The sequence below is a fragment of the Tenebrio molitor genome, unplaced genomic scaffold (assembly GCF_963966145.1).
Source record: "Tenebrio molitor unplaced genomic scaffold, icTenMoli1.1 SCAFFOLD_768, whole genome shotgun sequence".
Taxonomy (NCBI): domain Eukaryota; kingdom Metazoa; phylum Arthropoda; class Insecta; order Coleoptera; family Tenebrionidae; genus Tenebrio; species Tenebrio molitor.
Window position 1 is genome coordinate 1,807 of NW_027184222.1, and position 16,509 is coordinate 18,315.

At 43.4% G+C, this 16,509-nt stretch overlaps 2 non-coding genes across 2 annotated transcripts; both read left to right on the forward strand.

Annotated features, from left to right (window-relative positions):
- The first annotated feature begins 5,150 nt into the window (after positions 1 to 5,150).
- On the forward strand, positions 5,151 to 5,270 carry LOC138141003 (5S ribosomal RNA). The gene has a single exon (XR_011162905.1). It is a non-coding gene; the product is annotated as a 5S ribosomal RNA (ribosomal RNA).
- A 10,158-nt stretch (positions 5,271 to 15,428) lies between these two features.
- LOC138141004 (5S ribosomal RNA) lies at positions 15,429 to 15,548 on the forward strand. Its single transcript, XR_011162906.1, has one exon. It is a non-coding gene; the product is annotated as a 5S ribosomal RNA (ribosomal RNA).
- Positions 15,549 to 16,509: the final 961 nt, after the last annotated feature.

Below are 16,509 nucleotides of genomic sequence, written 5' to 3' on the forward strand. Positions count from 1 at the left end.
TTATTTCGAATACAATAACCACATAACTACAAGTTGGATAGGCATGGGTGCAAAATACCGATAATGCATGAAACCTAATAATAATAATAATGACATAATAAAAGTTAATTAAAAATCGCTGTTTCACGTCTTTTTCTTTTTTGTTCGAGAGTTTTTGTGGTTCTGAAAAGAACCGTTTATAAATGTGTCGAAAACGAAAAACATCTATTTCGAACTGGTGTACTTGGTGACGGCTTTGGTACCTTCGGAGACGGCGTGCTTGGCCAACTCACCGGGCAACAACAGACGCACGGCAGTTTGAATTTCTCTGCTGGTGATCGTCGAACGTTTGTTGTAGTGTGCCAGACGGGAAGCTTCAGCGGCGATACGTTCGAAGATGTCGTTCACGAAACTGTTCATTATGCTCATAGCCTTACTAGAGATACCGGTGTCGGGATGGACTTGTTTCAACACCTTGTAGATGTAGATGGCATAGCTCTCCTTCCTCCTGCGCTTCTTTTTTTTGTCGCTCTTGGAAATGTTCTTCTGAGCTTTCCCGGCCTTCTTGGCTGCCTTACCACTTGTCTTCGGCGGCATTTTTCAATTCAATTCGATTCAACAAACTCGCGAACTGCTCTGACTCGTGTGCGTGCGTTAACTTTGCACCACCACCTTTCTGATAGGTAGTGTGTTCACCAGAACCCCACCTGAAAACGGGCTCCCACCAATCGTCACGTCCTATTCTCCTATCACGGAGGCTATAAATTCGAAGCACAGCTACCAGCTTTTACAATCGACGAGTCCCGTCCGTCAGTTTTATTACTTCTCGTGGTGTCTAACGAACGAACTTAAAATGTCAGGTCGCGGTAAAGGAGGTAAAGTGAAGGGAAAAGCGAAATCCCGTTCGAGCCGTGCCGGTCTCCAGTTTCCGGTGGGTAGGATACATCGTCTTCTCAGAAAAGGAAATTACGCGGAACGCGTCGGTGCAGGAGCTCCCGTCTATTTGGCCGCCGTCATGGAGTACTTAGCCGCCGAAGTTCTAGAATTGGCAGGAAACGCTGCCCGTGACAACAAGAAGACACGTATTATACCGCGTCATCTGCAGCTGGCCATCAGAAACGACGAGGAATTGAACAAACTCCTGTCCGGAGTTACGATCGCCCAAGGCGGTGTCTTACCCAACATTCAGGCCGTACTTTTACCCAAAAAAACCGAGAAGAAACCTTAAACGAACGATCGATCCATCTCCGTGGCGAAAACTCAAAATATCGGCCCTTCTCAGGGCCACTATAGCTTTTTTTTTTCGTAAAATGACCGATGCATCTTTTCTTTTTGTATTATTATCATTTACGACTGCAATGCCAAAAGGAAAGCAAGGGGTGTTTACGATCTTGGTACATTTATCAGGTAGTCAGTTAGTAATAATTGTCCGTTGTTTCTCGAAAGAACATCATGTTTCTTTTTTTTCCTCTTATTTTTATTTTGTGGTTCTGAAAAGAACCGATTTTGTATTTCGTATTTTATTCTGGTTTTCTCGAACGGTGAAGAGCGCCAGGAAATTAACCTCCGAAACCGTAGAGGGTGCGTCCTTGACGTTTCAAAGCGTAGACGACGTCCATCGCTGTCACGGTTTTACGTTTGGCGTGTTCCGTGTAGGTGACGGCATCTCGGATGACATTTTCCAAGAACACTTTCAGGACTCCGCGAGTTTCTTCGTAGATCAAACCGGAAATACGTTTCACGCCGCCACGACGAGCCAATCTTCTGATAGCGGGTTTCGTGATGCCCTGGATGTTGTCACGCAGGACTTTGCGATGACGCTTCGCTCCTCCTTTTCCCAATCCTTTGCCTCCTTTACCGCGACCGGTCATCTTTTCAGATTATTTCAACTGACACAAAATACCTGCACACCTCGTCCCTAGGAAGTCAACTACCGCAAAATTTCAACTAACGGAGCCTTATATAGATTCAACGGTTCACCATCGACCAATCGACGAAGTCAGCCGTTGACTTTGTTCACGTATAAAAGTACAATTTAATATGGCGGAATTTTTAGTACCCGTTTACCTTTCGACGCGTGCACGTCTAACGATCGTCAGAGTCGATTTTAATAATTGTCAGTTTTGTTTTTCATTCGTTTCATTCGAAATGGCCAGGACCAAGCAGACCGCACGCAAGTCCACCGGAGGAAAAGCCCCCAGGAAACAACTGGCTACCAAAGCGGCCAGGAAAAGCGCTCCCGCCACTGGCGGCGTCAAGAAGCCCCACCGTTACAGACCTGGTACCGTGGCTCTGCGTGAGATCCGTCGTTACCAGAAAAGTACCGAGTTGCTCATCCGCAAGCTTCCCTTTCAACGTTTGGTGAGGGAGATCGCTCAGGATTTCAAAACCGATTTGCGCTTCCAAAGCTCCGCCGTGATGGCCCTCCAGGAAGCGAGCGAAGCTTACTTGGTCGGTCTGTTCGAGGACACGAATTTGTGCGCCATCCACGCCAAACGTGTAACCATCATGCCAAAGGACATCCAACTTGCCAGACGTATTCGGGGTGAACGCGCTTAAATTTTTCCACATCGTGTTTCGGAAGAACAACACGAAACACGAATTTTATAACAAAAAAATCGGTTCTTTTCAGAACCTCAAACTTTACAGGCAAAAAAAAAAATATATCGCCCTTCAACCGGAAATGAATAAAATAAAAATGTCAATAATCGGTCGGTCCTCTCGATTCGGGTTGGGTTGCGGTCGTTCGTAAAATTTTATTGCATCCTGTCATCACCTACCTGCCAGCTGATGCTATCTATTTTATTTGGTTTCGCCGTAAGGATAGTTTTATTTCTTTTTTTCGTCGTAGATTATCGTGTGGCCCTGAAAAGGGCCATTTGTGCGTGCCCCGTTGCCGGTAGTACGATGATGACGTCGGAACGAGGCACAGCCGAACGAACATGAGTCGAGTATCCATCCACGTTTCTCACTTTTTCCTCTTCGGCGAAGCGGCCTTTTTCACCTTGACAGGAATGGCTTTGGCTGTCTTGGGTTTGGGTGCTTTGGGTTTTTTAGTCGGACCAGCCTTGTTAGATTTCTTCGCTTTGGAAGGCGATCGGGGTTTCGGGGCGGCTCTAGTTTTCTTTTCTGCCGAGGAGGCGGCCGATTTCTTGGCTTTCGCTGCGGCGGCGGAGGCAGCGACGGCGCTCTTCTTTTCGGCAGCAGTCTTCTTCGCTTTGGGGGAGGCTTGTTTTTTGGCTGTCTTCGAGGAAGCCTTGTCGGAAGTCGTCGCGACGGCGGTACGTTTGGCGGATGATTTTTTCGTCTTGGATGCGGCGGACGAAGCGGGTTTCCTCTTGTCGGAGGCGGAGGCGACTTTGGCACCACCGGAGGTGGACGAGGCGAGCTTGAACGAACCCGACGCGCCCTTACCTTTCGTCTGAACCAGAGATCCCGACGCCACGGCGCCTTTCAGATATTTCTTGATGAAAGGGGCGACCTTTTCGGCGTCGACTTTGTAATTTGCGGCGACGAACTTCTTGATGGCCTGAAGAGACGATCCTCCGCGTTCCTTGAGTCCCTTGATGGCGTTGTTTACCATCTCGGATGTCGGAGGATGGGACGGTTTCGCCCTGGGATTTTTCGCTTTTTTCTCTTTCTTCGCGTGGGATTGAGGGGTGGCAGCGGAACCGGTGGTGACCGATGATGCTGTTTGATTTTCGACGTCGGCCATCTTTCACGTTAAAACGTTAAAAGTTAATAATAATTATTGAAAAAACACTTGCTCACACACGTACACTTCGAGCACCTCGTGAACGAGAATTGAACAAAAAAATTTTCTAAGTCTTTATAAAATAGTCGCCACTGCGGACGGAAGACTGAACGCGCACCGCGTCCGCCGTCGAAGAAATTGCAGGCCTCGGAATCGTTGCCCGCGTGATGGCATCGTCCTCTTTCCTCGATCACCATCGCCACCGTGTGATCAAGCTGGCCGAACTCGGTTTCCGAAGTTTCCCTGGAGATAGCGAAGTTCGTCTCGGAACGTCGGTGGGTTTCGAATCAGGTACACGCCCCTCCAACCACCAGCCCTAAATCCGGGTCGTCACGGTTTCGATTCGGGACCGACGGTTTACGTCGGCGGTGCGGGGTAGACGCGTCGATTCCGGGAATCCATATTTCGTTCGCCGAAATATTGGTCCATCTCTTCCCGGAATACCGCGCCACCTTCTCGATTTTACGACATCTTCGCGTCGCCAAACGCTTCCGAAACGGTCGAAGCACAGAAAGGACCTGGTGTTCGAACCGAGGCAATTCCGACAACAGGATGCCGCGAACCGCCTCTCCGACGTTCAGGTCGATCGTTTTCGGCGGAAGTTGAAACGGGACGAGTCGACGACGGGTCCCGTTGCCGTCCGGACCCTTCGGGACGGCCGAAAGTCCGTCGAGAGGATCATCCGAAAGGAGACGGTCTTCATCGTCCGACCGATGCCGCACCTACGAGTTTTCCGATATTTTCTTCGACGGATCTTCAGGTTTTCTTCCTTTCTTCCGTCTTTCTCTCTTCGTAATTTCGTGTCCGACCTGCGTCGTCCGAAGTCGGGGTGAAGATCGAAGAAAAAACGCCAAAAATAACAACTCGTCAGCCACGCACACCGCGTTCGAATGTCTAACGGTCCAACTTGGATTTTCGAAGATCGCCGAATCCGAGGGACGATAAATAATAATAATAATAATAATAATGGTAATAAATAATAATGTTAATAATAATAATAATGATATGATGATTATAACGATAATTATTATAGATAGGTAAATAGAAACACAGGTCTCCTCTCGAAAATCGGAACTTCCTGATATTACTTACATATTTCGGTCGATCCAAATGTGGGAATCTCGTCGTCGTCGGAGCAAGCAGCGCGGTAGGTGGGGTGAAATTCTGGATTTTCCACCGCCGCCGGCGGTCGAAAAATGTGCGACGCGGGAGATCGCCAGTCCGTCTAGTAGTCTCTCTTGTCGTTAGAGCGTGACGTGGTGGTTGTTGTGGGATTTCCCGTTAGTTCGGTCCGACGTCGGTCGTCAGAGGGTAAGTGCATACGGAAACGAAACGCATCGCGTTTTGATGTTCATATTCGTGCATCGGAATGTTAAAAGCAATATATTTTACACCAACGATCACACCTAAACACCACGGCAACGGCCATACCACGTTGAAAAGCACCGGTTCTCGTCCGATCACCGAAGTTAAGCAACGTCGGGCGCGGTCAGTACTTGGATGGGTGACCGCTTGGGAACACCGCGTGCCGTTGCCCCCCAACACTTTTTGTTTTTTTTTGAAATCCATAGCAACCACCGAACCGATTTGTTTTTCGTGCAGGTATTCGGAAACATGCACAGACCCGTATAATGTAGATTCATAGCTTTAAGTACTAGATAATTAAGAAAACAATTTTTTTTGTCGATTAATTGTAAACAATTGCAGAATAAAAACTCGTCAAACGGTAAAGGTTGTCGTTCGATCACCGAAGGTAAGCCACGCGGGCAGCGGTCAGCACTTGGACGGGTGACCGGTTCATTATATTCCTTCCGTGAGTTTAACAAAGATAACATATGCAAATGTCGTAAGTGCGACGAGGAAGACGGCGATCTTTTAATGTAAAAAAAATATATATTAGGTTACGCGTACATGCCACTTTGACTGCTGCTTTATTTTTTTGGTTTTTAAATAATTAGAGATCTGAATTCAACATATCAGTTCTATGTTATAATGGACAGACAATGTTGTATTCTTGGCCCCTAACACGTTAAGACCAACATAAAAACTAGAATAACTTACCATTCGTTAAACGTTAAACAATTTCGAACCACGTTTTTTTGAGCTCGAACAAACTCATAACACAACACTCATTTATTAGTCACTGGACCATTGTAAAACGAGAAGAGAGAAAAACCATGCGAAACTATTTTTAAAACGAAGAGAATAAAGGTTTTAAATGGTAGGGCTGTATGACAGACTTGTCAATTATCGTGGGGGGTACGGCTGAGATTTATGACGAAATCGAGCGGCGCCGGCGGTCGGTCACTTTCACGAAAGAGGTCTAAACACGGGTCGTTTACGATACCCTCTGGTTACTAGAAAAGTTCTAGACAGATGTTTGTCGGCTTTTCGAGGTATTTATTTGTGAGTCCAAAGACTCAATGGAGTAATATCGGACTAAAATTCCAAGATTTTGCTGTGTAATCCAAAAAACTATGTTCCTCGTAACATTTAACGATGTGTTAATTCAACTATTATTTTAATTTTTCGTATACGTATTTATACTAAAAAGTACAGCGCTTCCAACAGTGAATTGTGAATTGAAAATGTTTCAAAGAAAGATCGATAGTTTTGAAAAAAATTACATATTAATAAATTTAGATAGATTTAGAAGTATACATTGCACTTACTTTTCAAAATTATTGTACTTCTGATTTGGTTGAAATAACATAATATGTAGCAGTCATAGTCTTGTGTACATTGCAGTCGCGGCTGGTGTTGGGTAAAACCTTTATTTTTTAGGGGGTCATTACCCAAATGACCTCATGGACCAGCCGTTCCTGTTAGGTTTTATATATCAAATTGATTCGTCTGTCTTTTTCATCATGCCTTCGAAAAGCGAGCTCCTGTTTCGCCAAAGTAACTGTGACGTCAATTAAATACGATAATAAAATTCGGTTTTTCCGAACTTATTGTGAGTGAGAGCAGTGAGAGCATCTTCTTTTCGTATCCCACCTCCACCCGGCGGCAGTAGTGCAGTGCTTATCAACATAATTACCGGCGTCTCGCCTCCACATTTTGACTTTTTTGTGTTTTATGTGTTCTCTAAGTCCAAAATTTTTAAATTTTTAAAAAGAGATTGCGGTACTATTCCTGTTGCTGAAATTATAATAATATATTTATTAATTTTTGTATTATATGTCTGTGTTATATTGTGTGAATTTGGAACAGCTATATCTAAAAGATATGCTTGCTTTTGTTGTTTATTTAAAATAATAATGTCTGGTCTGTTATGCTGAATGTGAATGTCAGTTAAAACTGTGCGATCAAAATATAATTTGTAATTGTCATTTTCTAAACAACTTTCTGGTTTATAAATGTAATGTGGTTGTGTATCCTTTAATAAATTGAATTTAACTGCTAAATTCATGTGTATAATTTTTGCGAATATATCATGACGTTTTTTATATTCGCTGTGAGCCAAAACGGTGCAAGATCTTGTATTGCAAATATAAAACCCTCAGCTCTTTAAAATATCTCCCATGTAAAGACTTTTGTTTTATATTTGCTATAGTGTCATATCACGAGCTCTATTGAGAAAATAATTTTTTAGTGAAGCAATTTGATTGTGTTGTAGAATTTCTAGATTTGAAAAACCCCTACCACCATTTTCGCGTGGTAAATTAAATCTTTCAACAGCAGATTTGGGGTGATGTTTACAAAATTTTGTAAAGAGAACTCTAGTTTGAATATTTATATTCTTTAAATTAGTTTTGGACCATTTTATAACACCAAAAGAATAGATTTAATTTGATTTGATTGATTAATACCTAAATATTTATAAAATTCTCCTTTATTTAAATTTTTAATGATTTCTCCTTCTTTAGTTATATATTCTAAATTTTCGTAATGACCACCACGACATATTGATTGATTTTCAGTTATTGTTAAGTTTTATGTCATCCATATAAAGAAGGTGATTTAATTTAATATTAATTTTATAAATTTTAAGAATTTTAATTAACCATGAATGTGGTACTGAATCATAGGCTTTTTTGTAGTCTATGAATTGTTGTTGCATTATTTTCCAAACGTTTGAGACTTAAAATATTCGTCAAATGTTCTTCTTTTTTTAAATCAGAATACCCCTGACAAATCCGAACATTTTGTTTTGCGGTAGATAAAAGTAAACATGGGCCAAGACAGAATATTAATATTCGGTGTGGAATTTTCCTGCGTTCTTGTTCATTTCTATCGAAGTGCTCACGAAAAGTTGTGAATATCAACACTTTGTAATTGTCGTAGTGAAAAATAAAAAAGATAGCTATGGGGCACAACTTATTTCGCACTTCATTAGAAAAGTAACAGTATTAAAATAAAAAAAATATTTTTCTAAATTTCGAACGTTAGGTCTATCCTGACCAGCCGCCAATTAGTGGTATTATTTTATTTTTTGCTGTTTTCCACAATAGTTATTTTTATATTAAATCATTGATTCAAAAAATTGAAATTAAAAATTCAAATTTTTGAAGGAACTCTGAAGTTTCAATGCAGTGACCATGTTGCTAGGTAACTAATAAAAAACAGTGCGTGAAATGAAAAACAGAAATAGTCGTATGCGTTTTGTATGGTTTCTATGGTTTCGATCTTACTAACAATGCAATGAAAATGACCCACTTCAGGCACAGATAACTATGCGTGAATTTCAATTTTTTGAATCAATTATATAAAAACAAAATTGATTTGGCGGCCGCTACACAAAAGTGGTGGGAGGCGAGAACCTGTTTCCGCCGGTCAATTTTAAAATTAATAAATTTTCCCTGGATACGTATTCGACTTATCCGGTACGAGTTATTTTTAAATTAACTTAATGGCCCGTTGCTCTTGTTCTTTTTACATTGAATATGCGATGTTTTGGCATCGTTAGCAATAGTACAATACTCACGCATTTTTAATCTAAAATTAACAAAACTTGAATGGATCGGGATTATCACACTTCTGAATTGAAGTTTTCATTCGTTTAAAATATAATTGATAGTAATACGTAATGCGGATTGCCTAAACGTTGCTTCCATCACGTCAACATCACACATTCACGTTCGCCCGTAGAAATGGCGTGATGCACACGAAATCGATCCAAAAAGGCTCATAATATTTGTGTCACGCGAATCTACGTCGAAAACTAGAAAAAAAAAAAAATTCAATTCGAATTTCAATAATCGAAACGATGCGTCGTCGATACTAAACGTAGGTAGTAACTAAAGTGTGATCGGGTGCGATAAAAGTGTCCGTCAATAATCATCATCCGACAATCATTTAATAGACGAACGCTAATTTTTGGCACTCACTCGGACGACAGAACCAGTCCAGACGGAAACCGGGGCGCGGGGTGGGTGGGTGGTTGTATGTCCGTGAATCTGTCCGGCGCGCGTCAACATTTCAGTTATCGTCGCGAGAGTTAAAACGAAAGGTGGTTAGTGTGAAAGTGACGTTTTTTTCGTGGAGACACGTTACGAAGGGTGAGTACCTAATATAATATAAAACCAACCGAAAACCCACAATAGTGCCCCGGTTTATTATCGTGAATAGGTGTTTGGTAAATATTTTCTGTATTCCAACTAGCAAGTCTTTTATCAAAAAACTCCGGCAACATGGCTATTGTGGTATTGTTGATACCACCTAACTGAAGAACTTAGTTAATAACTAAGTCGACGATTTTATCGGGAAATTGAACGGAGAAACAAAAATAGCTCTTAGCGACAGTTGCCTGAAGTCGCAAATAACGGCGATTGACGAAATCACGTTTTTTTTATTTTAATTCCAATGAACAATACACAGGGTCACAATTATCTGTTATGTATTCTATAATGTTTTGCAAAGTAAATAATGTGAGTTGTCATGCGTAATATTAATTAGCTAAGTAATTTTTGCAAGTATTTTATGTCAGATATGCAATGTATAATAACGTAATGTTGCAAAGTATTTTAATTTTTATGCTAGGTAGAGATAATAACTCGACAATAACTCTTCTCTAATGAAAAAAAAAATAGAAAATGATTTAGGAACATAAAAAATCTCATTAAAACAGGAACAATTGAAATTAAAATAAACATAACATTCTGTACTAAAGTACAGTTTTGTTCACTCCTTTTTTCAAAGTCTTCTGTCCTCTCATTTGCACATACTGCTATTCCAAAACAGTGAAATTGTCTGTTTCAGGGAATCCTTAACGTTCCTTGCTAATGTCAACAACGTTTTCGATGAAACAAAGAGTCGGAAAAATGTCGGCTCATTGTATTCAATAACATACGCGACTACAAAACCATCTGTATCATTTGTAGGAATCGCGGTTTTTTCGATGAGAATTCGTTCTAATTTTTTCTTTCTTAAAAAAGCTAAGTAATTTTAATTTCACTAAAGATGAACATTTAGGCTATATGCTGGGTAATGCAAATCCATCAACCATCAACTAGGTTGTTCAGCAGATGTACGATTGTTTATTTGATTTCTTCTTCCGAAGAGTTGTATTCTGGCAAAATAGAAATTTATTCATAACATAACCTCAATCAACTAAATTATTTCGAATACAATAACCACATAACTACAAGTTGGATAGGCATGGGTGCAAAATACCGATAATGCATGAAACCTAATAATAATAATAATGACATAATAAAAGTTAATTAAAAATCGCTGTTTCACGTCTTTTTCTTTTTTGTTCGAGAGTTTTTGTGGTTCTGAAAAGAACCGTTTATAAATGTGTCGAAAACGAAAAACATCTATTTCGAACTGGTGTCGGCTTTGGTACCTTCGGAGACGGCGTGCTTGGCCAACTCACCGGGCAACAACAGACGCACGGCAGTTTGAATTTCTCTGCTGGTGATCGTCGAACGTTTGTTGTAGTGTGCCAGACGGGAAGCTTCAGCGGCGATACGTTCGAAGATGTCGTTCACGAAACTGTTCATTATGCTCATAGCCTTACTAGAGATACCGGTGTCGGGATGGACTTGTTTCAACACCTTGTAGATGTAGATGGCATAGCTCTCCTTCCTCCTGCGCTTCTTTTTTTTGTCGCTCTTGGAAATGTTCTTCTGAGCTTTCCCGGCCTTCTTGGCTGCCTTACCACTTGTCTTCGGCGGCATTTTTCAATTCAATTCGATTCAACAAACTCGCGAACTGCTCTGACTCGTGTGCGTGCGTTAACTTTGCACCACCACCTTTCTGATAGGTAGTGTGTTCACCAGAACCCCACCTGAAAACGGGCTCCCACCAATCGTCACGTCCTATTCTCCTATCACGGAGGCTATAAATTCGAAGCACAGCTACCAGCTTTTACAATCGACGAGTCCCGTCCGTCAGTTTTATTACTTCTCGTGGTGTCTAACGAACGAACTTAAAATGTCAGGTCGCGGTAAAGGAGGTAAAGTGAAGGGAAAAGCGAAATCCCGTTCGAGCCGTGCCGGTCTCCAGTTTCCGGTGGGTAGGATACATCGTCTTCTCAGAAAAGGAAATTACGCGGAACGCGTCGGTGCAGGAGCTCCCGTCTATTTGGCCGCCGTCATGGAGTACTTAGCCGCCGAAGTTCTAGAATTGGCAGGAAACGCTGCCCGTGACAACAAGAAGACACGTATTATACCGCGTCATCTGCAGCTGGCCATCAGAAACGACGAGGAATTGAACAAACTCCTGTCCGGAGTTACGATCGCCCAAGGCGGTGTCTTACCCAACATTCAGGCCGTACTTTTACCCAAAAAAACCGAGAAGAAACCTTAAACGAACGATCGATCCATCTCCGTGGCGAAAACTCAAAATATCGGCCCTTCTCAGGGCCACTATAGCTTTTTTTTTCGTAAAATGACCGATGCATCTTTTCTTTTTGTATTATTATCATTTACGACTGCAATGCCAAAAGGAAAGCAAGGGGTGTTTACGATCTTGGTACATTTATCAGGTAGTCAGTTAGTAATAATTGTCCGTTGTTTCTCGAAAGAACATCATGTTTCTTTTTTTCCTCTTATTTTTATTTTGTGGTTCTGAAAAGAACCGATTTTGTATTTCGTATTTTATTCTGGTTTTCTCGAACGGTGAAGAGCGCCAGGAAATTAACCTCCGAAACCGTAGAGGGTGCGTCCTTGACGTTTCAAAGCGTAGACGACGTCCATCGCTGTCACGGTTTTACGTTTGGCGTGTTCCGTGTAGGTGACGGCATCTCGGATGACATTTTCCAAGAACACTTTCAGGACTCCGCGAGTTTCTTCGTAGATCAAACCGGGAAATACGTTTCACGCCGCCACGACGAGCCAATCTTCTGATAGCGGGTTTCGTGATGCCCTGGATGTTGTCACGCAGGACTTTGCGATGACGCTTCGCTCCTCCTTTTCCCAATCCTTTGCCTCCTTTACCGCGACCGGTCATCTTTTCAGATTATTTCAACTGACACAAAATACCTGCACACCTCGTCCCTAGGAAGTCAACTACCGCAAAATTTCAACTAACGGAGCCTTATATAGATTCAACGGTTCACCATCGACCAATCGACGAAGTCAGCCGTTGACTTTGTTCACGTATAAAAGTACAATTTAATATGGCGGAATTTTTAGTACCCGTTTACCTTTCGACGCGTGCACGTCTAACGATCGTCAGAGTCGATTTTAATAATTGTCAGTTTTGTTTTTCATTCGTTTCATTCGAAATGGCCAGGACCAAGCAGACCGCACGCAAGTCCACCGGAGGAAAAGCCCCCAGGAAACAACTGGCTACCAAAGCGGCCAGGAAAAGCGCTCCCGCCACTGGCGGCGTCAAGAAGCCCCACCGTTACAGACCTGGTACCGTGGCTCTGCGTGAGATCCGTCGTTACCAGAAAAGTACCGAGTTGCTCATCCGCAAGCTTCCCTTTCAACGTTTGGTGAGGGAGATCGCTCAGGATTTCAAAACCGATTTGCGCTTCCAAAGCTCCGCCGTGATGGCCCTCCAGGAAGCGAGCGAAGCTTACTTGGTCGGTCTGTTCGAGGACACGAATTTGTGCGCCATCCACGCCAAACGTGTAACCATCATGCCAAAGGACATCCAACTTGCCAGACGTATTCGGGGTGAACGCGCTTAAATTTTTCCACATCGTGTTTCGGAAGAACAACACGAAACACGAATTTTATAACAAAAAAATCGGTTCTTTTCAGAACCTCAAACTTTACAGGCAAAAAAAAAAATATATCGCCCTTCAACCGGAAATGAATAAAATAAAAATGTCAATAATCGGTCGGTCCTCTCGATTCGGGTTGGGTTGCGGTCGTTCGTAAAATTTTATTGCATCCTGTCATCACCTACCTGCCAGCTGATGCTATCTATTTTATTTGGTTTCGCCGTAAGGATAGTTTTATTTCTTTTTTTCGTCGTAGATTATCGTGTGGCCCTGAAAAGGGCCATTTGTGCGTGCCCCGTTGCCGGTAGTACGATGATGACGTCGGAACGAGGCACAGCCGAACGAACATGAGTCGAGTATCCATCCACGTTTCTCACTTTTTCCTCTTCGGCGAAGCGGCCTTTTTCACCTTGACAGGAATGGCTTTGGCTGTCTTGGGTTTGGGTGCTTTGGGTTTTTTAGTCGGACCAGCCTTGTTAGATTTCTTCGCTTTGGAAGGCGATCGGGGTTTCGGGGCGGCTCTAGTTTTCTTTTCTGCCGAGGAGGCGGCCGATTTCTTGGCTTTCGCTGCGGCGGCGGAGGCAGCGACGGCGCTCTTCTTTTCGGCAGCAGTCTTCTTCGCTTTGGGGGAGGCTTGTTTTTTGGCTGTCTTCGAGGAAGCCTTGTCGGAAGTCGTCGCGACGGCGGTACGTTTGGCGGATGATTTTTTCGTCTTGGATGCGGCGGACGAAGCGGTTTCCTCTTGTCGGAGGCGGAGGCGACTTTGGCACCACCGGAGGTGGACGAGGCGAGCTTGAACGAACCCGACGCGCCCTTACCTTTCGTCTGAACCAGAGATCCCGACGCCACGGCGCCTTTCAGATATTTCTTGATGAAAGGGGCGACCTTTTCGGCGTCGACTTTGTAATTTGCGGCGACGAACTTCTTGATGGCCTGAAGAGACGATCCTCCGCGTTCCTTGAGTCCCTTGATGGCGTTGTTTACCATCTCGGATGTCGGAGGATGGGACGGTTTCGCCCTGGGATTTTTCGCTTTTTTCTCTTTCTTCGCGTGGGATTGAGGGGTGGCAGCGGAACCCGGTGGTGACCGATGATGCTGTTTGATTTTCGACGTCGGCCATCTTTCACGTTAAAACGTTAAAAGTTAATAATAATTATTGAAAAAACACTTGCTCACACACGTACACTTCGAGCACCTCGTGAACGAGAATTGAACAAAAAAATTTTCTAAGTCTTTATAAAATAGTCGCCACTGCGGACGGAAGACTGAACGCGCACCGCGTCCGCCGTCGAAGAAATTGCAGGCCTCGGAATCGTTGCCCGCGTGATGGCATCGTCCTCTTTCCTCGATCACCATCGCCACCGTGTGATCAAGCTGGCCGAACTCGGTTTCCGAAGTTTCCCTGGAGATAGCGAAGTTCGTCTCGGAACGTCGGTGGGTTTCGAATCAGGTACACGCCCCTCCAACCACCAGCCCTAAATCCGGGTCGTCACGGTTTCGATTCGGGACCGACGGTTTACGTCGGCGGTGCGGGGTAGACGCGTCGATTCCGGGAATCCATATTTCGTTCGCCGAAATATTGGTCCATCTCTTCCCGGAATACCGCGCCACCTTCTCGATTTTACGACATCTTCGCGTCGCCAAACGCTTCCGAAACGGTCGAAGCACAGAAAGGACCTGGTGTTCGAACCGAGGCAATTCCGACAACAGGATGCCGCGAACCGCCTCTCCGACGTTCAGGTCGATCGTTTTCGGCGGAAGTTGAAACGGGACGAGTCGACGACGGGTCCCGTTGCCGTCCGGACCCTTCGGGACGGCCGAAAGTCCGTCGAGAGGATCATCCGAAAGGAGACGGTCTTCATCGTCCGACCGATGCCGCACCTACGAGTTTTCCGATATTTTCTTCGACGGATCTTCAGGTTTTCTTCCTTTCTTCCGTCTTTCTCTCTTCGTAATTCGTGTCCGACCTGCGTCGTCCGAAGTCGGGGTGAAGATCGAAGAAAAAACGCCAAAAATAACAACTCGTCAGCCACGCACACCGCGTTCGAATGTCTAACGGTCCAACTTGGATTTTCGAAGATCGCCGAATCCGAGGGACGATAAATAATAATAATAATAATAATAATGGTAATAAATAATAATGTTAATAATAATAATAATGATATGATGATTATAACGATAATTATTATAGATAGGTAAATAGAAACACAGGTCTCCTCTCGAAAATCGGAACTTCCTGATATTACTTACATATTTCGGTCGATCCAAATGTGGGAATCTCGTCGTCGTCGGAGCAAGCAGCGCGGTAGGTGGGGTGAAATTCTGGATTTTCCACCGCCGCCGGCGGTCGAAAATGTGCGACGCGGGAGATCGCCAGTCCGTCTAGTAGTCTCTCTTGTCGTTAGAGCGTGACGTGGTGGTTGTTGTGGGATTTCCCGTTAGTTCGGTCCGACGTCGGTCGTCAGAGGGTAAGTGCATACGGAAACGAAACGCATCGCGTTTTGATGTTCATATTCGTGCATCGGAATGTTAAAAGCAATATATTTTACACCAACGATCACACCTAAACACCACGGCAACGGCCATACCACGTTGAAAAGCACCGGTTCTCGTCCGATCACCGAAGTTAAGCAACGTCGGGCGCGGTCAGTACTTGGATGGGTGACCGCTTGGGAACACCGCGTGCCGTTGCCCCCCCAACACTTTTTGTTTTTTTTGAAATCCATAGCAACCACCGAACCGATTTGTTTTTCGTGCAGGTATTCGGAAACATGCACAGACCCGTATCATGTAGATTCATAGCTTTAAGTACTAGATAATTAAGAAAACATTTTTTTGTCGATTAATTGTAAACAATTGCAGAATAAAAACTCGTCAAACGGTAAAGGTTGTCGTTCGATCACCGAAGGTAAGCCACGCGGGCAGCGGTCAGCACTTGGACGGGTGACCGGTTCATTATATTCCTTCCGTGAGTTTAACAAAGATAACATATGCAAATGTCGTAAGTGCGACGAGGAAGACGGCGATCTTTTAATGTAAAAAAAATATATATTAGGTTACGCGTACATGCCACTTTGACTGCTGCTTTATTTTTTTGGTTTTTAAATAATTAGAGATCTGAATTCAACATATCAGTTCTATGTTATAATGGACAGACAATGTTGTATTCTTGGCCCCTAACACGTTAAGACCAACATAAAAACTAGAATAACTTACCATTCGTTAAACGTTAAACAATTTCGAACCACGTTTTTTTGAGCTCGAACAAACTCATAACACAACACTCATTTATTAGTCACTGGACCATTGTAAACGAGAAGAGAGAAAAACCATGCGAAACTATTTTTAAAACGAAGAGAATAAAGGTTTTAAATGGTAGGGCTGTATGACAGACTTGTCAATTATCGTGGGGGGTACGGCTGAGATTTATGACGAAATCGAGCGGCGCCGGCGGTCGGTCACTTTCACGAAAGAGGTCTAAACACGGGTCGTTTACGATACCCTCTGGTTACTAGAAAAGTTCTAGACAGATGTTTGTCGGCTTTTCGAGGTATTTATTTGTGAGTCAAAGACTCAATGGAGTAATATCGGACTGAAATTCCAAGATTTTGCTGTGTAATCCAAAAAACTATGTTCCTCGTAACATTTAACGATG